We start from the raw sequence: 22,557 nt of genomic DNA, 5'->3' as shown, positions 1-22,557 counted from the left end.
CCAAGCCGCACTTTCCACAGCACAGCATGAGGGGACCTGGGGCTCGGGGCTGAGCAGGGCCCACGGAGTCAAAACCAAAAGGCCCAGGGCTCGCACGAGCCCCAGGGGCAGCTCTGTCTTCCGCACAACTCGGGTCACCCGTTCAGACTCGCCATCAGACTGGCCATCGACCTCAGCCCTGCCCTTGGCGAGCAGAAAACAGGCTCAGTGGGGGGAGGGCGCCCGTCCCCAGCCCAGCACATGGGGAGGGCCGAGCCCTCAGCCCACTTGGCAGATGGAAGCACCAAGGCAGAAAGGCGGCCCGTTCCCAGCTTGCATGGCCAGAGCAGACACTGGGCCCTTCCGGAAGCTTCCACAGAGCGACCAGAGGGAGAGGAGACCCCTCCGTGGAGATGGGGGATGGCAGAGGGCGGGCAGCAAACACAGGCTCCAGAAGCACCCGGGGAGCCCATGGCCGGCAGGTCTCCAGGGCAGCGCAGAAGCCTGGGGCGGGGGGCGGGGGGTGTCAGGGTCCACGCTGCTCCTCCCGGAAGGCCTCCGGGCTCCGTCCTGACAGCAAGGGGCCAGTGGCACCTCCTCACTGCGCCCTCACAAGCCATCTCTCTGCAGCACCTACTGTGTGCAGGAAGGATCTAGAAAGCCCCTCCTACACAGGGCACTCAGCCCCCTAGGCAGGCCGGCCGCCCCCACCCCACGTGTGGGGAGGCGCACAGCCAGCCAGTCTGTGTCTCTGTTCATTCAGCCCCAGGGAGCCGCGGAGGGAGAGTTGGTCCTGCCCAAAATAAAGCAGGATCTCTCAGCAAACACAAGGGAGCCTGGGGTTCCCAGCCCACGGGAGGGCTCCGAGGGGACCCCAGGCTTCCCACAGCGGGGGAGGGGGCGTGCCGGCCACTCCCAGGGGCAGACCCGGCCTTCAGTCACAGTGTCCACATCTCCAGGCTGGGGTGGGGCCAGCGTGGGCCCCCAGGCAGCAGGGGTGGAGCTGAGGCCCGGCTGCTAGGCAACAGGGTCTGAAAGGACCCTCTGCTCTCTCCAAGGTGGGGCAGGGCTGAGCCTGGAGTGCTTGGCTTGCTGGCGCTGCAACATCTGGGCCTCAGTCTCCCCGTCTGTTAAATGGAGGGCTTGAGTCAGAGGCCCTGCACCGCCGGCCAGGAGGGGCTGGATGCCAGGCTACCCCCGCCCTCCTCGCCCCACACCCCGCCCTCAGGCAGCCTCTTCCTGCCGATCACCCAGATGCTTATGCTGCTGTCCAGTGGCTCGGACGTGTCCAACTCCACGACCCCACGGACTGCAGCACGCCAGGCCTGCCGCCCCTCACCATCTCCCAGGGTTTGTCAAAGTTCACGTCCAGTGAATCTAAACACTGAAGGGCCCACCAAACTCCTCCTCTGGGAGCCCCCATGCCTGGGGCATAGCTGCCCCTCGAGGAGGAGTGGGCCCCCCTCCCAGGGGCGGGGGACCCCGAGGACTGGAAAGGCCACAGGTTCTCAGGAACTAAGGCTCCCCGTCAGGCCTGGGAGGGAGGAGGGCCCAGCGGGGCTGAGGCAGAGGCTCAGGGTCCCCCGGCACGCACGGAACCGCCAGGAGTCCCAGCGGTGGGCGTGGAAACGGTGGTGTCACGAGAAGCCTGAGTGCAGGCGCTCCGTGACTCAGTTTCCCCACAGAGCTGCCTCAGCCCCCAGGGCAGAGCTGACCCCAAGGGGGCCCTAGGGAGGCTGTCCAGCCCTCCTGGGGTCCCCGCCTCCCTCAGCCTCTGTTCCGGCTCCTCTTGCAAGCCCGAGGCCGACCCAGACCCGGCTTCCAGGAGGACCCTAGCCTCGGCCTCCCAACGGGTTCGCCCTGTGACCTTGGGCGATGCTGGACTCTTCTGAAAGGTGGGGCCAGGCAGGCCGACCGCCCCCGGGAAGGACTGGGTACACGCGCCTGTGTGCTGTGCATCGGCTGTCTCCCCACCCTGGACACAAACCCCCCAGTCGCCGGGGCCTCAACACAGAGCTCCAGCAGAGCATGCCATGGACCCTCAACCCGTCTGGGGAGTAACCGTCAGGACCCTCCAGCTCAGACAGCCAGAAGCCTCGGTTCCTGCCCCCACATAGCTGCTGGGTCCCCAAGGTCTCCCCACACCCTCTCCTCCCGGGAGAGCTCGGCAAAGCCAGGAACCAACTGGACATGCAGGCTGGGCAAATGACCGGCAGTCAGGCCAGACGGAGAAGCTGTGTCCACACCCGCCACCCCTCTCCTGCTCACCACGTGGGTGTGCACAGCCACGGGGTACTTGACGGGGAGCTGGGGATGGTCAGGGGGCAGGTGTCCCCAGCAGCCAAGGCTGGCCTGCCCTGCTCAGGCGATCAGACCTGAACCCACATGGCAGGGACGCGGGAGCCCCTCCACCAGCCCCACTCACTGTGCGTCCCCAGACCGCACCCTGCCCCACTCTGGCCTCAGTCTCCCCATCTGTACAGTGGGTGCTGGGACAGATGATACCAAAGTCCTTCACGTATCTGGGGACCAGCCCTGCATGGGCTCCACCATCAGCCCGCGCCACCCCCCCCCCCCCAGAGACCTGCCCGGGGCCAGGTGATGCCCAAGCTTCTGTGGGAAGAAATCAGAATCCACGTCAGGAGACAAAGAGGGAAGGGCGGTGTGGGGGGGACAGGGGGTGCTGGAGAGATGACAAATGTGTCCAGCATCCGCGGCAATGCCAGCACCTGCTCCAGGTTCACGCCTGGAGATTTACGGTCCCGTCCCCGGGCCCTGAGACCCATCTCCTGCCTATCATTCACCAGCTTCTTTCATCCGATGCCCCCACCACACCCCCACCCCGCGTGTATTCTCCACCACCTGCCCAGGCATCCGCGGGGGCTGTTTCCTGCGGAGACATATGGACACCCGGGTCCCAGCACCTCTGCTCGTAAATTTCTCCTGCTGCTGCGTGTCCTCAGAGAGTTCTGGGCTCATGGCCTGGGCCTCTCGGGGGTGGGGCTCTGACCCAGGGGATCTGAGAGCTTAGGAAACCCCACTGAAATCTACCCAGGGTGGGCACATGTGTGTCTCAGACACACACAGACGTGGGACCCTGGGTGTGTGTGTGTCTCTGAGACGCACACAGACATAGGACCTGGGGGGTGTGTGCGTATGTGTATCTTAGAGACATACACAGATGTGGGACCTCGGGGTGTGTGTGTGTGTGTCTGAGACATACACAGACGTGGGACCTGGGGGGTGTGTGGGTGCATGTGTATCTTACAGACACGCACAGATGTGTGTCTTAGAGACACACAGAGACGTGGGACCTGGGGGTGTGTGAGTGTGTGTGTGTCTCAGAGACACACACACAGATGTGGGACTTGGGCAGACACTCCCGTTACCCTGCTGAGAGCCTGTCATAATTTAGACCCCACTGATATTTCCTCTCTTGAAGCAGATGATGCTGACAAGGAGACATTCAGGTTCAAACTCCCAGGGTCTAAGACACAGGCTGCCAGGTCCACATCTCTCCTGGGGTCCCACCACCTGTGTCTAGTGGGTAGGGAATTAGGGGAGCAACAGCTGCTCCCCAGCTTGGGTGGGGGGTGCTGGCTTCCAAAGCCACTGTAGCTTTCCAGAGGGAGTCTTGGGGGGCAATGCGCAGGGGACCGAGGTCCTTCTTGTCCCCAGGCCCAGATATGGGTGACCCCCACACCCACTGCCAACCCCCTCACGTGTGCCAGGTCTCAGGATAACATGCCTGCCCCGCTCCCCTTCATCAGGACCGCCAGCTCACAGCTGCTGTGTCACCCTGAGGGGTGCCTGGGCAGCCGGCCTGCAGGAGGGGGTCCGAGAGGATCTGACTGCGTGACTCCCAACCTTCCAGACCTGGAGATCCTGCGGGGCGGTGAGGGGGAGCGTCAGCCCTCCACAAGCCCAGGAAAGTGAGGCATTGCTGCCACCCCCGAACCCAGAGAGCAGGGGGCCTTCCCCTCTGACACACAGCCACCCGGCATCTGTGTCTCCATCTCTGGGCGTCTCCCTTTCTGATGAAGCGGGACGCAAACCTGGGGTGGGGTTTGGGAGAGTGTGCCCAGGGCTGGCTCAACTAAAACATGACGGCTGCAAGGACCCAGGGCACAGGGGGCCAGGGGGCTGGTTGGGCAGGAAGCAGGACAGTACTCGCGGCTGCAAGACAACACAGGCCAACGTGCTCCTTTCCTCTGGGGTTGGGGCCCCACTGGAGACCGCCGCCAGAGAGGAGCCTAGGGGAGGCTACCTTCCTAGTCCCAGGTGTTTCCCTCGCTCCCTAGCCTCTGCCCCCGAGGCCCACGAGACCTTAGATCTTGTTAACGCTTTCTTTCCAGCCCAACAGTGAGGGAGCGAGGCAGACACAGCTGCACCCAAGCAAGCGCTCCACCACGCGCACACAGGGCGGAGAGGATGGCTCACACCTGAGGCTCTGCTGGGGCTGCAAGCCTGGCTGGAGGTCCCCGAGCCTGGAGGAGAGACCTCCAGGGGCCCTGCCAGTGCTGACCCTTCCCTGGGGTGTTCCTTCCATGCAGCACAGGCTAGCCTTGTGCCCCATTTCACAGATTTGGGAACTGAGGCTCTGAGAGGCTTACCTGCCCCAAGGTCACACAGCTCTGGTCGGGGAAGAGTCTGGTTTTGATGCCAGAGGCTATCGGTCTGTTTTGGAGGGGGGCCCACCCTGAGCAGCAAGCAAGTGACCTGCAGGTTTTACAGAATGTAGCGGGGACCCCTGTCTCTGAGGCAAGTTGGAGCAAGAAGGCTCAGCACCCCTCCCCCAAAGGATGACGAAGAGAACGTGTCCAAGGTGGGGGGAGGGGTGGAGAACTTCCATCAGGTTCTGAGCAAAGGCCCCCGCCCCCACGCCGAGGGTTTGGCTCCCCTTTCGCGGAATGCCGCCCCTTCCCGGGGCACGGCTGGACGGGCCCGGGGTGCCGGGCTGGGAGGCGCCAAACGTCGGGAGTGCGCGCAGACAGAGAAGGGTGATATACCCGCTCGCACCCACGGGGTCAGGGACCCCGGGCCGAGGAGGTTCCGGGGAAGGGCAAGGACCGCGTTGGGTCGACCACGGGAAGCAGCAGCTCTGGGCGGGGGTGGGACGAGGGGCGACGAAGGGAGAGGGGTGCTGGGGCAGGGGCGAGTCCGTGCAAGGGGTAGTGGCGCGCGGGGCAGGGGCGCTCCGGGGGCGGCCGCGGAGCCCCGACCAGGACCCCCTCTGCCCCGCTGAGCCGAGCGCCCGCTCCGCCGCCGCCGCCAAGTTCCTCCAACTTTGCCCGCTCCGCTCGGAGGGCGCGCGGGGCCGGGGCGCACGAGGGGCCGGGGGCGCGGGGTGCGGGGCCCGCCGCGCCACCCCCGCGAGCGGCCGGACTGCCGCGCCCCCAGGCTCGGCCCCGGACCCGCGCGGACTCGGGATGCGCCGGCTCCGCGCTTACCTGCTCGCCCGGCCGCCGTTCCGGGGCTGCGCCCGCCGCCGCCGCCGTCCTTCAAGCTCTAACTTCGCTCCGGGGATTGAAATTCCTCCCCAGCTTCGCCCATCGATCCGCGCGCCGCCCCGCCCCTCGCGCGCGGGCAGGGGCGCCGGAGCCCGCGCGCCGCCCCTGCGCGCCCCCGCCCGCTTTCCCCTCCCTCCAGACCCCCCCGCTCGCCCTGCCTCCTCGCTGCCTGCTCCCTCCCTCCCGCCGCCGAGCCGGGGGTGGGGACGCGGGGGAGGGAGCGGGCGGGGGAGGTACTAGAAAGCGCAGGAGGGTTTCCTTTCGGCCCCTGGCCGGCCTCCCACCCACGTCCGCCCTCCGCGGACGGAGCGCGCCGCAGCTGTGGCTGGAAGGGCTGCCCACGACCCCCTCCCCTTTAAGCAAAGCCCAGGCGTTCTCAGGACCCGGGTCGGCCCGTCGATCCAGCCCACCTGGGAGAAGGCAGGGGTCCGGGGGCAGAGAGCTGGGGGAGGGGCGGGGAGGGCCGGCACCCTCTCCCAGCCCTAGTCCCCTTCCTTCCCTCACTCCCCCAGCCTCTGGGGAGACTCGAGGTGGGGGGAGCGGGCTCTGAGCAAGCTCTCCTCCTAGTTTGACCCCTGCCACCTGCGCGTGCAGAAGCCCCCTTTCCGCAAGTTACAGGCAAGGAAATGGCCCAGAGAAGCCCCGCCACACAGCCGATCCTAAGCAGAACCCGAGGGGCAGCTTTGCCCCCAGGACTGAGCCTCCTGGCCCCTCGAGGACTCCTCATTGGGGCCAGGCAGGCCTCGGTGGTGCTCTCGACTGCCGGGGGGGCTGCTCAGCCCGCCGCCCGGCCCGTCCCCGCAGGCGCCCGCAGCCCCCTCCCCGCTTCCTGTTACCCACCCGCCTCTGATTCCCGGCCTCGGTACCCCCGGCGCGCTCTCCGCTCCCCGCCAGCAGCTGGGCGATTCACCGAGCATACAAAAGAGTTGACTCAATTCAAAGGCAGCAAATCAAGATAAATCCTATGGTGTGTGGGGACCGGAGAGGGGATGTGAATGGACGCCCACGGCACAGGCGACTCTTATAGGAGCTGGCAGACCCCATCCCCCAGCCCCCCCCAGGCCTGGGCGCAGAAGGTCAGCCAGGACCTGGGGAAGTGGGCTCCAAGCTGCCTTCCCTGCCAGGTGGGGACTTAGGAATTCAGTGCTTTGTGGCCCCCTCCTGCCTGCACCGTGTGGCTCTGCCAGGCTATAAAGGGGCTGCTAGAATGAAGCCAGCGTGCCCCGTGGTGGGGACCGAGCCCTGGGGAGCCCTGTGTCCAGAAACCTGTCACAGCTCCAGGGATCAGGTGAGGCCCAGGGAAGGAGGCTGCTGGGCCGCGGGGGCATCTGGGCTGCATCCCTTCTCCTTGGGCTGCCCCTGCCTGGACCTTCGCCCCACAGGCCTCAGGCCAAGGCCAGTCTGCGGGCTCTCCCCGTAGACACAGCAAGCCTCAGATGTGTTCGGCCTGGGGCTGGGGGACCAGAGAGCAGGCCGGCTGGGGAGAGGGCTCCCCTCCTGCCTCAGAGCCCCCCCCCCAGCTGCAGCTGGGGCTGGGGAGAGCCTCCCCGGGGACACGGGTCACTCCTGGAAGGTCTGAGAAATCAGGCTCCCGGCCTCTGGCCTCACCAGCCCTGGGCCGTGAACGCATGGGAGCCGCGGCTCCAGTGCGTCCTTCCCCTGGCGAGTCCCTGCCCGGAGGTGACGGGTGCCTGTTTCTGGCCGGTCCCCCCACCCCAGCAAGCAGCTGCGGCTCAGGAAGGATGGGGTTGGCTTGGGAAGGGCCACCCCAGAATGCCAGGGATGGAGCTAGGGCCGGCCAGAGTTACAGAGCACCCTCCTGCTCCTCCCCAGGCCCGGGGGCTATGAGCCCATTTCTTAGGCGAGGAAGCCAAGGCCGGAGGCCAGAGCACCCGCCCCAGCCCTGCCCCCCTGCCAGGCCACTATATGTCCGCCCAGGGCCAGGGCTCTGCGGAGGGGCTCGGAGGACAGCGGGAGGAGCCGGGGGGAGCCGGGAGGGGCCGGAAGGGTCCAGGCTCCGCACGGGGAGGGGGGGCGTTCCCGCAAGCCAGCTGCGCAGAGAGCGAACCCGAGTTGGGGGCGCAGGGGATTGCAGGTGGGACCTAAAAGGAAGCTTGAGGTCCCGGCCAGTGACGCCCTCACCCACGGCGGAGGCCGCCCCTTAGGGCTGCGACCTCTTCGCCGAAGTCTCAGCGCGGTCGCCCCTCCCCCGTGGTCGCGCCGATGGCCGCCTGCGTGTAACTCATTAATTCTGCTCCAGAGGCGCCGGCGCCGCGGCGAGGACTTCTGTCAGCGACCCCACACCGCGCTCCACGCCCCCTGCCCCACCTCCAGACCCAGAACGGGTGAGGGGTGGACACGGATGCGGCTCCTCGCTCGCCGAGGCTTGGAGACCGCTGGAGCGCGGCGCAGAAGCGCTGGAGGGCGGCGGGGTCCCAGAGTTGACGGAGGGGGCGGGGTCCTAGGCCCGCCCTGGGGACAAAGACCCCCAGGCTGCCTGGGGGCTGGATGCGGGAGAAAGAGCAAGTGCCCCGTGTCCTCCGTCCCCCAAATCCACTCAAGCTGGGACCTGAGTGTTGGGGTGGGTGGAATGGGGGGGGACGACAGAACCCTCCTGGGCCTTGGAGGTGCGTGCAGGCGACGCTGCAGGGAGCCCACCGGGGCGTCGCCTCCCCCGTGCACGAGAGGCTGTAGCTACACCGCAAAGCCCTCTCGGAAGCTTCACGGGTCTTCTCTACTCTCCACAACCCAGCCGGCGGCTCGCCGCGACCACCGCACGCCCCCCGCCGCTCAGATGGGGCGGGAGGGAATTCCCGCTCAGCGGCGACCGTCGGGCTCAGGGACCCCACGCCGCCCCAGCGGGGGAGGGCTCCGTTAAGGAAGGTGATAGCATCGCGCCGGTCTGGGCTGCCCCAGGCCACACGGTGCAGTTTGGGAAGAGAGAAAGTTGGGGGCGACACCCAGAGACCGGAGAGTCAAGAAGGAGGGGCGAGCAGGGGGCGTGGAAGCAAGAGCGCCAGGGTGAGAAGGCTGGGAGCCGCGCGCTGGGGTCCCGCCACAGCCGGAGCCCAGCTCGGCCCCCGGCTTCCGGGCGCACAGGCTCGGGGCAGAGGCGCCTGGGAATCGCCTGGAGCCGGGTCTCTCGCAGGAGAGCGGCCGCGGCCGGCGGAGCTAGGAGACCTGGTGGGGTGGGGTGGGGGCGGGGGTCCTGTAACGCCCGCTCCGAGCAAGGCTCCCTCCACGCCGGCCATGAGAAGGCTGGGCACCCTCAGTCCGCTCCCTGCCCGCCCCCGACTACAAGATGGGGTTCCTGTTGGTTCCTGATGGGGGGCGGTCTCCGCATCAACTTGGGGCGCCGCGGCCACCACTGCTCCCTCGCAAGCAAGACCACCCCGTTACTCCATCCCTGCCTATCCCTCCCTTCCTGCTCACAAAGCTCAGGAAAGTTTCGGGGTCCCCGCGGCGCCTCCTAGCCCAAGGAGTCCGGAGTCCCGGGCCTTCGGGCCGCGGCGTCGGGGAGGGAAGTTTGTCCGGCCAGGGCCCGGTGACTGCTAACTTCGGGTGCGACCTCCTCGGCACCCGAGAGCGGGGCGGCGAGGACCGCCGGAAACAATGCTCCATAACCAAGCCCCACTGGCGGGGGACTCGGCTCCGCGAGGACGCTCAGGGCAGGGCGCGGGGACTGGGGCGGCCCGGGCTGCGAGAGCCTCTGGGGACCCCGCGCACGCCCCCACTGCCGCCCGGGAGAGCCTCTTCCCTGCCTCCACCAGGGGCGGGGACCTGCTGGCCCTGCAGCCGCGGGAGAAAGGACCCCCAAACCGCAGCCCCGCGCAGCCCCCGCCCCCACCATCCCCTTCCTACCTGCTCTGGGTTGTGGGCCCGGGGCTGGAGGCACGGTCACAGGAGAGCGCAGCGCGCGCGCCCAGGTCCCCGGAGCGCGGCGGCGGCGGCGGCTTCCCCTCCTTCCTCCAGCTCTTCTTCCGCCGGCCTCGCTGGCTCCAGACAGATCTCCTCCCCCTAGCGCCCTGCCTGCCCCTCCCGGAGCCCGCCGGGCTGGGCTCGGCCTGCGACCGGGAGCGGAGCGGAGCCGGCGGGAGCCGGGCTGCGGCGCTCACTGCGTCAAGCGCTGGGCGAGCGCGGGGCGGCGGCGGCAGCGGAGACAGCGCGCGGCGAGCCCGGGGCCGGCCGGACAGGCGGGGCAGCGGCGGCTCCGGCTCCGGCTCCGGCTCCTCCGACTCCGGCGCGGGCGCGGTGGTGGCGGCCGCGGCCGCGCCGAGGTTGTAGCACATTCTTTCTGAGCGTGATCGAAGGTTTCGTGTAGGAGCCGGAGCGGGGAGGGCTGGAGGAGGGGCGGGGGACGCGGGCGGGGGCGGACGGAGGGGCGGGCGGCGGTGTAGCTCCAGCACGTCGGTGGACGGGGGCTGTCCGAAGGGTGACGCGGGAGGGGAAGTCGAGCATGCTGGGGGGCGGCGTGGGCAGCCCAGAGGCGTCTTCGCCCCCTCCTTCTGGCTCGCACTGCGCGCCCCTGCCCTCGCCCCAGGCCACCGTTACAACGGAGGCCCCCAAAGGTCTAGGAGTCGGGACGCCGGGTGGCGATGGGAGGTGGGCACCTGGGCGGGGACGAGCACGCGCGTACGGGCACTGCCGTGTGCACACACACCGGGAACCGCGTGAAAGTTGACCCGAAGTCAGATCCTGTGTGGGCGCGCGCGACCGCGAATGCAATTGCTCTGCCCGCTGGGGCGCGCGTTTCCGGGATGGGGAGGGCGCTGCACCTGGGGGGGTGGGGGCGAGAGTGTGGTCGCCCCCGAAGGACTTGCTCTCGCCTAGTTCGCTGACCCCCCCCAACCCTCCCGGGGCTCAGCGCCGCCCTCCCCACTTTCGGCGGGGGGGCAGGGCCGGGGAGGGGCGTGGGACCTGCCAGGCTCCTTCGATTCCCGGAAGGTTCGGCTTAGAGCGTTTTCCTCCCACGGATCCCCTCCTCTTCGTTCGCCTCCCGAATCCCCGGGGGGCTGCAACCGGCCGGTCAGCCTCTAGACTGGGTTCTACATCCGCAGCCTCTCGGTGGCCCCGCGCTCGCTCCCGGCGTCCACCCCAACTCGCCGGGCGGCTCCCACTCCCCACGGCTGCTGCCCAGCCTGCGGCTTGCGCGTTGGGCGAGAACTGCAAATCAGGCTCAAGAGCGCACCCGCGCGGCACGGCCTGCGCGCCGCTCCCCGAGCCGCTGAGTCCGAGCCGCGGAGCAGAGACCCGGCCGGGCTCGGGCTCCGGGCGCGGCCCTCCAGGCGCTGCCGCCTGCGCGGCGCCCCTGCCCCGCGTGCTACCCCGGACTGGGAGGGGAGACAGAGGCAGCGAGGTCGACCTGCGCGCCACCGGGCGCTCACGCAAAGAGGAGGGGTCTGATGGAGGGTGAGGGGCGCCCCTCCTGGAGGAGGCACCAGGACCGGCGTGGGAGTGGCGGATGAGGCTGCGAGCCACGCAGCCAAAGGCCGGCCGGGCCCAGGAAGGGCGCGCGGGGTTCCGGGTCGGGGTCGGGTCCAGCCTGTGGCGCCAGCTGCCGCCCTCCAGCTCCTCCCAACCGCACCCGCGTCTCCTCCAGACTGGATGTCCCTGAGGCAGAGCCGAGACCCCAAAGGGGGACAGAATGGAGGAGAGCCCACCGCCTTTCCTGTGGGCCCTGGGACCCGGAGGATGACGGTCAAGGTCGGAGCCACTGTCTTCAAGCTGTCCTGTCCTTGAGGGGCGCTCAGACCCCCTGGACCGGGAGGTGGGGGCAGAGGCTGGCCTTGGGGGTCTCTCTTGTCCAGGTCCCTAATGGAGGCGCACTGCTCCTTTTTAAAGCCCAGGCCGGCTGGCAGCCCCCGGTTCCGCTTCCCCCTCATTGGCCGGGGCCTTGCGAGTCGGTGGTGACCTGGTTGCCGGGTGCAGCTCTCCTGCCTGAGGAAGCGCGCCTGTCGGGTACTTTCGCACTCCAGCATCTTGAGATGCTGAAATATGCCCCTGTTTGCTCTGAAAGCAGAGCCTAGCTGCTGCCCCGCTCCAAAGGCCAGACACCCCTCAAGCTGAGAACAGGAGACCCCAGCGCAGACCTGGAGGGAGGAGGCAGGAGGGAGGCCCCTCTTTCTCTGGGCTAAACAAAGCCCAAGTGCTCTCCCGCCCGTCTCACTGCTGTGAGATCTCGCTGGCTCTCTCCCTCTCTCTCCCGCTTCCCTCTCTCAGACACTCGTCTCCTCCTGAAAACCCCCACGCAGCCTGCGTTGTAGACACACACACTCCGCCCACACACTGCGTGTCCACACACAGCTCCAGTCGCACCCACCAGCCCATCTCCCCACCGGGCGTTATCTGGGCGGGAACACGGGATACTCTCGCCATCCTCACAGACGCCCAGCTTGAGTTGTCGGTGGTACGGCCCGCAGGCAGCTCCAAACACTCTCAGGTCAAACGCACCCCCGTCCACATCTAACACACGGGCAGGCTCACGTGCCCGAACGCAGTGATAAACTCACCTCCATGCATCAAGCGTGTGGTTGCAGCTTGCGTCAAGTCAGTTCACACGGCACCTAGAAACGAGCACTGCTCACGTCTCCCGCTTCCCAGGGAGGCCGGGGCTGGACTATGCAGGAACGGGGTCAGCAGATCCTTGTTTTCACCCCTGCAAACCAACCACTAAATCCAGACACACCCCAGTGTCCTGGGGAGAGGCAAGCTAGGCAGTGAGAGGCCTTGGGCCCGGGGCTCTGGGACCCCCACCTTCCCCAGCTGCTAGAGGCCCCTCTGTGCCTCTCTGAGATCCCCTGCCCAAGTACTTGCCACGTTGGATTTTTCACCAGACTGTGAACTCGGCAGAGAAGGACAGTCTGACTCACCTCTGAATCTCGGTGCCACACCCCCGACCAGCACAGGAGGGGTGACCGGGTGTGGTTTCCCAACAGGTGAGGGCTCTGATGCGTGTCTGCACCCTGTTGTGGCTCCTCTCTCCTCTAACGATGGCCTGGCTGGGAGGAACTGACCCGGGCAGGTAAGTCAGACAGCTGAGGGTGGACAGGGAGAGAGCAGAGGGACACCATGGCAGGGCTAATGTGGAAAAGAGCCTCCCCAAGCCCATCCTGGGAGACGGTGCCTAGAGGGAGATGGAGACTGTCCCTCCGGTGCCCAGAACTTCACAGTGCTGACAACAAACACCGAAAAACCAAGAGCCGTGCAAACAGCGGTGTGGCCACCTTACACCCAAGCAAGAGCCTGTTCCCCCAAATGCAAAAAGCTCTTACGAATCAATAATAAAAAACCCCAAAGCAGGAAAAAATGGGCAGAGATTATGAACAGAAAAGGAAATAAAAATAATGCTTACATATACAAAAAGTGCCCTGTCTCACTCCTAACAACAGAAAGGCAAATTAAAGCTACTTTGAGAGATGATTTATTCATCCAATGGGCAAAGAGTAAGGTTTAATGACACACTGTGTTGCAGTGATGTGGGAAGCAGGCACTTTTAGAGCCTCTGAAACAAGGTCCAAATTCCAAATACTTATACCCTTTGGCCCAGCATTTACTTCTAGGAATCTGTCCTCCAGAGAGTGCTCACAAATGTGAAAAATGATATATTACTGCACGCAAGGTTGTTCACCGGAGCACTCTTTGTAACAGCAGCAGATTGGAAGCATCTGAAATGCCGGCCGGCTGTGGAGTGCAGGGACGCGTCCACACAGATGCACGCACAGCTGGACAGGCACGCACTAATCCGAGTCCATCTCCCAGAACGGTCTTTGGGGGAACAAAACAAGGAGTGGAACTGTGTGTGTAGGACTTTTTATTAACTCATACAAAAAGGATATAACACAATAACATTTTATTTGCCTGTGCGCAAAACAGTAACAAAACCGGAGGGGGGAGACATGGAGAGAGGGGGGGAGACTGTTTCACTTAAAGATATTTTTCACGTATTATTTGTTGACAGTGAATTTCACCCTTCTTAAGAGTATACAGTTCCATGAGTTTTGACAAATGTATACATCTGTATCACCACCCCAATCAAGATACTGAAATTTCCAGCGCACCAGGAAATGAGGCTTTTCACTGTGTACCCACACCTGCTGTTTGAATTTTATACAATGCGCATACATTTCTTTTGTAATAAATTTAAATACAGAAGTTAAAATGAAAGATTGTTTCATATCTGTCATCTTGTACCTGTAATATCCCGGGAAGGCGACTCTTCCCGGTCCCGTTTTACAGATCAGACTGAGCCTTGCGGAACAGCAGAGACTTGCCCTGGAGAGCCGAGGGAGAACTGGAACCCTAGGCTTGCTCTGGTTTTAGCAGCCTCACTGAGGGTTAACTTACATAACTGCTCGGTTCACTGTTTCAAGTGTGCTGCTGCTGCTGCTGCTAAGTCGCTTCAGTCGTGTCCGACTCTTAGCGACCCCATGGACTGCAGCCCACCAGGCTCCTCTGTCCATGGGATTCTCCAGGCAAGAATACTGGAGTGGGGTGCCAGTTCGTCTCTAGGGGATCTTCCCGACCCAGGAATTGAACCTGGGTCTCTTGCATTGCAGGCTGATTGTTTACTGACTGAGCCACGAGGGAAGCCCGAGATTCACACGTGTTGTACCATACGTCACTGTTTCATTCTGATTGCCTGATAATATTCCATTGCATAGATGAACCACCTTTTATTATCCATTCATCAGTTGATGGACACTTGGGTTGTTTCCACTTTAGGGGATATTACAGATATGCTGCTGTGAACATTTGTATAGTTTTCATGTGAGCATATGCTTTCATTTCTCTTGGGTATATACCGAGCAGTAGAATTGCTGGCCATGTGGTAACTCTGTGTTTAACGTTTTGAAGAACTCCCAAACTGTTTCCTGCCAGCAGTCTGTGTGGGTTTCAATTCCTCTGCACCCTCACCGACACTTGTTTTTATTTCTTTGATTCCAGCCAACCTGGTGGGTGTGAAAGGGTATCTCACTGTGGTTTTGATTTGCATTTCCCAACGGCTAATGACGTTGAGCATCTTTTCATTAGCTTCTTGGCATTTGTAAATCTTTGGAGAAATGTCTATTAGGATCCTTACACATGGCCACTGGGCTATTTATCTTTTTATTATTGAGTTGTAAGAGTTAAGCAGGAGACCCAGATTAAATCCCTGGGTTGGGAAGATCCCCTGGAGAAGGGGATGGCTTCTCACTCCAGGATTCTTGCCTGGAGAATTCCATGGACAGAGGAGCCTGGTGGGCTACAGACCATGGGGTCGCAAACCATGGAGTCGGACACGACTGAGTGACTTACACTTTCAAGAGTTCTTTATATAGTCTAGACACAAGTTCCTGATTAGATTTATAATTTGCAAATATTTCCTTCCTTTCTATGGGTTGTTTTTTCACTGTCTCATTGGAATTGTTGGTAGCACAAAAGGTTTTAGTTTTGATGAAGTCTAATTTTTTCTTTTCGTTGCTCATGCTTTTGATGTTGTGTCTAAGAAGCCTTTGCCTAAGGTGAAGATTTACTCCTATATTTTCTTCTAAGAGTTTTACAGTTTCAGCTCTTCTATGCAGCTCTTTGATCCACTGAGTTATTTTTCAGACGGTGTGAAGCAGGGCTCCAGTTTCATTCTTGCGCGTGTGTTGTTGGTCCCAGCACCATTTGTTGAAAAGTCTGTTCTTTTTCCTCTGCATCGTCTTGACCCGCTTGTCAAAAATAGAGTCACCATCAATAAAGGGTTTATTTCCGCACCCTCACGTCACCCCATCGGTGGATATGTCTCTATCCTTCTGCCAGACCACTCTGTCCGATCACCATGTGAAGCTTGACAGCGGGACCTGTGAACCTTTGGCTTTGTTCTTTTGCAAGATCGTTTTGGCTCTTTGGGGCTCCTTACTCTTGAACTCAAGGCTTCCCAGTTGGCTCAGGAGTAAAGACTCTGCCTGTCAATGCAGGAGATGTGGGTTTGATCCTTGCATCAAGAAGATCCCCTGGAAGAGGAAATGGCAACCCACTCCAGTATTCTTGCCTGGAGAATCCCATGGACAGAGGAGCCTGGCGGGCTACAGTCCACGGGGTCACAGAGAGTCAGACACGACTGAGCCACCGAGCGTGCACGCACACTTGGACTCAGTGCAAAGCCTCGGCTTGTCCATCAGCCACCCTGAGCACCTGCAGGACATGTAGGAGCACCGCCAACTCAACACGACCAACAAAGACATGCGGCCAACCACGTGCGCATGCTCCAAGCCCTGCCGTAGGCCGGCACTTACTGCGGGTACGCTCTTGATGTTCATTAATTCCTTCAGGCCATGGCGACACCGAGGCCCCAGGAGTCTGAGGGACTAGTCCAAGGTCACACACACGGTCAGTGAACAGCTGCTTGTCTACAGCCCCCAGACTCTTTCATTGTTCTTCACATGTAAGCTTGAAAATTTTCAAACATACAGAAAGTCGGAATAGTCTCACGGTGACGCCTGAACGCCCACGGCCGACGGCCGGCTCCGCGTGCCTTGTCGCCTTCCTCCCAGCCCTGCGGGAACCAACCACTGGCCAGCTCGGTTGTGGATGTCAGCACGAGGCACCCCTAGCTAGGCCGTGCACGCAGCGCCAACTGGAGGTCGATGTTTGTTACGGAGTTTTGAATTCTTTGGAGGAAAACTGATACACGACGACACGGAGACCCGTCGGGGGACCGTGAACGCTCTCGCAGGCACTCCCTGCAGCCCAGACACCCACCGGGAGAGAGAACATCCACTAAAAAGGTTCCCGCTCCCCCCCGCCACATCCCCCTGGTTCTGACTTTTCCCACCGAAAGTTGGTTTACTGTATCCCAGACATCAAACCAGTCCATCCTAAAGGAAATCAACCCTGAATATTCATTGGAAGGACTGATGCTGAAGCTGAAGTTCCAATACTTCCGGCCACCTGACGCGAAGAGCCGACTCATTGGAAAGGACCCTGATGCTGGGAAAGATTGAAGGCGGGAGGAGAAGGGGACAGGAGAGGATGAGATGGTTGGATGGCATCACTGACACGATGGACATGGGTTTGAGTAAGCTCCGGGAGTTGGTGATGGACAGGGAGGCCTGGGGTGCTGCAGTCCATGGGGTCACAAAGAGATGTGACATAGAGACTGAACAGCGAGACTTTCATAAACTTAGGGTCACAGAGAGTGTCCTCTGTGTCTGATCCCTTCCACTCTGCACGAGGTGTGCGTGCCCGTGGGTTGCGCTGTTTTGCTGAGCAGTGCGGAGTCGTACACCCACGTTGCCCCCACCCCCACGGCCTCCGCTCTGGCCTCTCACCTGCTCACCTGTGTGACCTCTGCTCGCAGCTGAGTCCCCCACCTGATCCTCAGGGCTGCCTTACAGATGCACGCCGATCAGAGGAAAGGAGGGTGATTCCGCCCCCTCAGAAGCCAGAGGTTGCAGAAACACACGTCTTTGCCGGCATCTTGAGTCTGGGATAAATCACATGACATACTGTTAGGTGGAGAAATCAACAGATTATAAATCGCATAGTAATAAATTCAATCCAGTTTTGCAAAGCAAAAATGTACATGTGCTTAGAAGAAAGAGCTAGCAGAATGATGGTGGTTTCTTTCCCCCAAAATTGTCCCTCTTGATGATTAGGGATGTGGATCGTGATGGGTGGGGGTGCAGGACAGTAGAGCTGGGGCCCCTCCAAGGCACCCTGCCCTCAGAGATGCTGAGCTGTCAGGTCTGTGTCCCTGCCCGACCCAGCACAGGGCCACCATCCATGACCAACTGACGTTTGCAGCCTGGATGCCGGCAGGAGGGACAGAAGGACAGGTGGACAGAGCAGGCCCCACAGCTGTGTCAGGTCCAGGTGTAGGTAACTAAGGGGCCACCTTTCCCGGGACCTCAGAGGTGGGGCTGGGAGAACCGCCCCCTCGCTGTCCCCAAGGGGCTTGCAGCCCCTGCTGCATCACGAGAGGCCGGGACCACAGAGCCAGGCCCGGCCATTTGGCCCTCCTGGGTTCATCCTGCTCGTTGAAGGACTTGGCCAGAAAATAGCAGAGATGACATGCGGAAGCTTCAAAGTGGACTGAGAGGCATCTGATTTCTTAAAAATGGTATCAGCCGCCAGGATTTCCTTCCTGGAAGGAGAGACCCAGGGTGTCGAGGCTGGTAGAGGCTTTCTGCCTCACGCCCCGTGGGGTCCCCCGGCCCCCTGGAGGCCCCGAGACACGGCACTCGGAGCCCACAGGCGGACGTGGGCTTGAGCATCTGTGCTCCTCTGCACACGGGACGGAAGAGGCCGCAGCCCCAGTCCACCCCCTCTTCCCACATGACCCCCGGGGTCGGAACCAGCCTGACCCGTGTTGCGCGTAGTTGGTGCTTCGGGACTGAGCTGCGGGCGAGCCGTCAGCATGCAGCGCTGCAGCCTGCCCGGGCAGGGACCCGCCTCACCCTTCTCCCCCCGGAGACCCGCTGCGGCCCAGCCCAGGGGCATAAGTACTCAGAAACCCGAGGTGGGAGGGCGGGCCGGGGGCAGGGGGCCCACCTGGGCGCGTGCCAGTCCCCCTCCCCTCAAGGCCTGCCCTCACAGGTGCCTCTGCCCGGCGTGCCCTCCCGCACCCTGGCTGGCCTGTCCCGGCCTCTGTCCTTCAAGCCCAGCTTGGGTGTCCAGGCAGGTTCGGTGCCTGTGACTGCTTGTCACCTGGGCTGGAGTCCCTGGTTTCTGGACAGGGAGCATTTTGAGGGGGCCTTGTGCCAGCACCCCCGAGCCCCGTGCCCTTCAAGGACATTGAACTAACCTGGCGGGCGGGGGCTGAGGGGGTGGGATCCCAGGGGAGGGGGAGGCAGGAGGGCACAGAGACCACCCCGCCCCCCGCAGCATCCACGCACCACCGCCCGTCCCCTCTTCAGGGTCGGCTGCCCTCCTCCCCCAGAGGCCCCGCCATGGCCAGGCCGCACTCTGAGCCCCATGGGGACGGCAGTCCAGGCCCAAGCAGGAGGCTCGGGCAGGAGGCGCTCTGCCGCAGGAGCGATCGATCGCGTTTCCTCCGGGAAGGAGGCCAGGGCCTCCTCCTGGCCGGCCGCCCTCCCTCTGGCCTGCTCCGTGGGTCAGAGGCGTGCGAACGAGCGTCCAGGCCACCCTCACAGCCACCCTCCTCTGCCCTTGCCTCTGGGTCAGTGGCGATGACTCTGCGGGGCAGGGTTCCAGCTCGGGGGTCCACAGCTGCCCCCAGGAGCCCACCAGGCTGCCCAGCCCCTGGGCCGCCATCAAGGCACCGACTGGTGTGGGAGACAGCTCCTCCCCTGCTTCCTTCCAGGACACTGCTCCCCCCAATTACTTTGATAAAAACACCTCCCCACCCCGGTGATACTGGCCTTTCTTCTCCCACTCAAGCTTCCTGATCCAGGATATGCTCGATTTCCCTCGGTGCCGGGGAGCTCACTACCACCCAGCCCTGGCATATGCTGGTTTTCTGTACCTACAGTCCCACCAGGCTCTGTCTTGACGAGGGCTGAGCACCCCATCCTGCCCCTCGAGCCATCTCAGGGCAGCCTGTGGTGGCCCACCTCTGAGTCCTCCAGGCCTCTGCTCAGCCCACGGCCCAGCCCTGCCTGTCCCCTCTGATGTGACCCGCACCCCAACATCCTCGCCTCCCCCACATCTCCACAAAGGCGCCCCCAGCTCTCCTGACTGCACCCACCGGCGTCCCCTGGAGCCGACCTCTCGAGGGTCTGGGCTCTGCAGGCTTACGGGTAGCGACCCTGGGCAGGCTGTGATGGCCGCCAGCGGGGTAGGGACCCAGCTTTATGAGTGACTGTCAAGTGGGCAGCAGATAAGGCTCCGGCCCGGTGTGACAGAAACAAGATATAAAAAGCCTCTACGGCATCTTTTCATTGACTAGACATCTTGTGCTTCGTGTTCCATTATCTCCCGGGCTAACAGGCCGTACACAGAAGCCCGAGGGAACACGGCGTCCTGGCCGCGGGGAGATGCCCCACGCAGCCCAGGGCCGCGGTTGTCCCCCAGCATCAGTGGCCCCTTCCCAGGACTGTCTGGCATGGTGGGTCCCTGCCCCCGTGCACTTTCCTTTCTGTTGGGGGTCTGGCAGGACACGATCGCTGCTCGCGGAGGCTGCGGGCAGTGAGGGACCTGCCCAGGGCAGAGGTGGACTGGCAGCGTCGGCAGAGCCGCAGGCTGCCCCCTGCCACGCGCCCTCCAGGAGGACGTGCCCCCACCTCGCAGGCGGGTCTGTGAGGCCCAGGGATGGGGGGCTTAGCCGACACCCCTGCCAGCCAGAGGCCATGCTGGGCTGTGGGACCCCCGAGCCTGAGGGAGCCCCCGGCTGGGGTCTGGAGCTTCTGCACATGGGAGGGAGGCTGTGGAGCTCCACTCAAACACCCGAGGCTTCTCACGGTGCCAGGCGTCCACGGGCCCCAAGGCCCCCACAAGGCCAGGTGCCCACGTCTGAGGGCGGGGATGCAAGGCTCTCTCCTTCCAAGGCCCGTTGGGCCCACAGGCTTGAGGCCAGCAGGGAGGGGCTTCCAGGAGGCCTCAGCCCCGGGCTGGGCCCTGGGGTCCTGGCGTCTCCTTGCCCGCCCGCGCCCCATGCTGGGGTCCCCAAAGCCCTCCAGGCCTGTCCTGAACAGACCCCCCAGCCCTTGGGCGGGGGCAGCGGCACGCCCCCTGTTCCTCGCCCAGCCCAGCGCCCAGGGGCCGAGCGCAGCCAGCAGAGTCTGTGGCTCAAAGCAAGCGGGGAGGCAACGTGTGTTGATCTAAATGAAGGGCCGTTTTTTCTTCCAGAATAGCTGGGCCTGTGGCGCGTCCAAGGAGCCCGGGGCGCACAAGCCAATCATATCACGCAGAGCCAGTAATTAATAAAAATGGGCGATGATGGGCCATCTGTGCGGGCCGCGCTCCGCGGCGCGGCCACGCCAGGCCCTCATTAGGCATTCCTCGGCTGCGTCCCCACAGATGTTGCGGTGGCGGGCGGTGGCGGGGTGGCTCCCGCGGGAAGACAGAGGCGGACAAATTTAGGCAAACAGCGTGGAGTGGGCCGGGTCTCAGCCGCGGCTCTCACACGGGCCGGCTTGCGTGAGATCCCCCGGGCGGGCGCCTAGCGTCCTCGTCTGCCTGGCCCCACGTGCTCTAGGCGTGACCTTGGGCGAGCACCCCACGGCTCCGGGCCTCCGCCTCCACGCTGCCTCAGGAAGCAGGGCAGGGCCCCAGGACAGTGGTCAGTGGGCACTGGAAGCACAAGGCCTCCAGAGCCTTCAGCTCGCTCAAGCGCAAAGGAGGCCGCCATCCATGGAGTCTGATTGGTGACCAGCAGATGGAGGGGGCCTAGGGTCTTGGAATTCTCCAGGAGTGCTGGTCAGGGCTTATTCTCGTTGACAATTCCAGCCTCTCCTCTGCTCCTGCTGGAGACCCCTCACCCCTGGAAATGGCCTGCAGGCTGAGGGCTACCTCTCGCCCGGGGGGCAGGCCCATCAGCAGGAGACAGGGCTGGGAACCTGGGATGCCCATGGCCTGCAGCCCAGTGAGAGTCAGACCGGCAAAGAGGGAGTCTTGGCGAGACGGGTCAGGGTTAGGATTAGGGTCAGCACGCGTGACGCTGCCCAGAGAGGCTCCCCTGGAGGTCTGGCGCAGGTGGGCAGCTCGCCCTGAGCACCCTGGGGTCGTGGGCAGGGGCACCAGGTGGACACTGAGGCAGCGTTTGGCCTCTTGGAATCCCGAGGTGTTGGGCTCTGTGGTGGGTCATGCGTGTCACGGCTCCCCGTGGTGGGTCCTGTTGGGACAAATGGCCAAATGCCCTCAGAGTGGGGCTCTCCCACAGCGGGCAAGGGTAGCTCAGCCTTGAACGCAGCGGGAAAGGCAGAGACAGGGACCCCAGGGCACAGCCAGGCGGCCCGCCCGAGGGCACACAGTGACCCGGGGGCCGACTCCCTGCGGCCGGTCCCCCAGCTAGAGAGAAGGACGGGGGTCCGGGCTCACCCTGCCCCTGCCCCTGCCCTCCCGCCCTCCCTGGCTTCCAGAGCTGAGTTCTCCGTGGTATCTCTGCCACTCTTGCTGTTTCCCTCTGTGTCTGGACGGCACTGTGACAGGGAAGCTCTCGAGGTAGACCTTGTCTTGGGGTGAACTCTCGGATCCACCCACGGATCTGCGGACTGAACGCAGGGACTGAGGATTGGAGTCGCCTCAGCAGCTCTTCACCCTCTGGAACTTGCTGTCCCGCCAGCCAGCGCCCCCCCACCCCGGCGAGTGAGCGCCCACCTGTGTCTCGCCCGTCACGAGGGACGGCCAGGTGGGCAGGCCTGGCCGCGGGCCCGCAACACTGGACCCCAGGCTGCTCTGGTCACTGCCTGGGTAGCCGAGGCCATCTGGCTTGTCCCCAGAGAACCCAAGCCCCTAGCTTTGTCCCCACACAATAGAGCGCTCGCCGGAAAGTGGACTCAGAGAGGGCATGTTTGTTCCGCTGCCCTCAGCCTGGTCGACCCTCAGGGCCCCTGGAGGTCAGAAGGGAAACTGAGGCCCAGGGAGGCCAGCCCGTTCGTGGGGAGTGGGGTCAGAGTGGAGGCGGAAGTGTGGACCCCTGGGCACCAGGTCAGGGCTCTTTCCCACCCGGGTCTCCAGGACCAGGGGTCCAGGCCTCCCTGCAGTGAAAGTAAGGCTGCCTGCAGGCAGAGGTCAAGGGGATGAGAGGGTGCAGGAGCCTGGAAAGCTGTGGAGGGGCCCAAGGGCAAGGGGTGTCAGGGAGTGTGGCATTAACCGGTGTGAATATTCATGAGTCCATGAATATTCATAGCAACATCTCTACCACTGATAAGGGAGACGCTGGGCTGGGAGGGAGAACCCATCACTTGCTTGTCCAGAACCTGGACAGTGGTCCTGGGCTTTGAGCCCATCTGCCATAGGACCCAACAGGGCCCCTCTGCAAAGGTCACCAAGGAGCCAGGGCTAGCGAGGGCCTGGCCAGGGTGGGAGGGCCATGTGGCCACTCCCTGCCATGGACTTGGGCTCCCGGGAGCAGCTGGTGAGGGCCACCTGGATGTGGCAGGCGAGGGAGGAGCAGCCAGAAGCCTCAAGATGGTCTGACTGG

The 22,557-nt window shown here is 63.5% G+C and overlaps 1 protein-coding gene across 8 annotated transcripts in view; it reads right to left on the bottom strand.

The window, feature by feature from the left end:
- Positions 1-22,557, bottom strand: part of ELFN1 (extracellular leucine rich repeat and fibronectin type III domain containing 1) — a 121,616-nt gene that overhangs the window by 53,603 nt on the left and 45,456 nt on the right. The window contains exons 3-5 of one of the 8 annotated variants that reach the window (XM_081552539.1): positions 16,784-16,960; positions 12,359-12,523; positions 11,999-12,052 (exon numbers count right to left, since the gene is read on the bottom strand). The gene's annotated coding sequence lies outside the window, so the exon portion shown is untranslated. Of the gene's footprint in view, positions 1-5,429; positions 5,564-9,350; positions 10,265-10,406; positions 10,983-11,998; positions 12,145-12,358; positions 12,524-16,783; positions 16,961-22,557 lie in introns of those variants that run through there. The other 7 variants (XM_081552538.1, XM_081552540.1, XM_081552535.1 and 4 more) reach the window with 7 other exon arrangements.

This window comes from Giraffa tippelskirchi, chromosome 13 (genome assembly GCF_054371585.1).
Source record: "Giraffa tippelskirchi isolate mGirTip1 chromosome 13, T2T-mGirTip1v1.2.pri, whole genome shotgun sequence".
Classification (NCBI taxonomy): Eukaryota; Metazoa; Chordata; class Mammalia; order Artiodactyla; family Giraffidae; genus Giraffa; species Giraffa tippelskirchi.
This window is presented reverse-complemented; position numbering and strand designations above follow the sequence as displayed.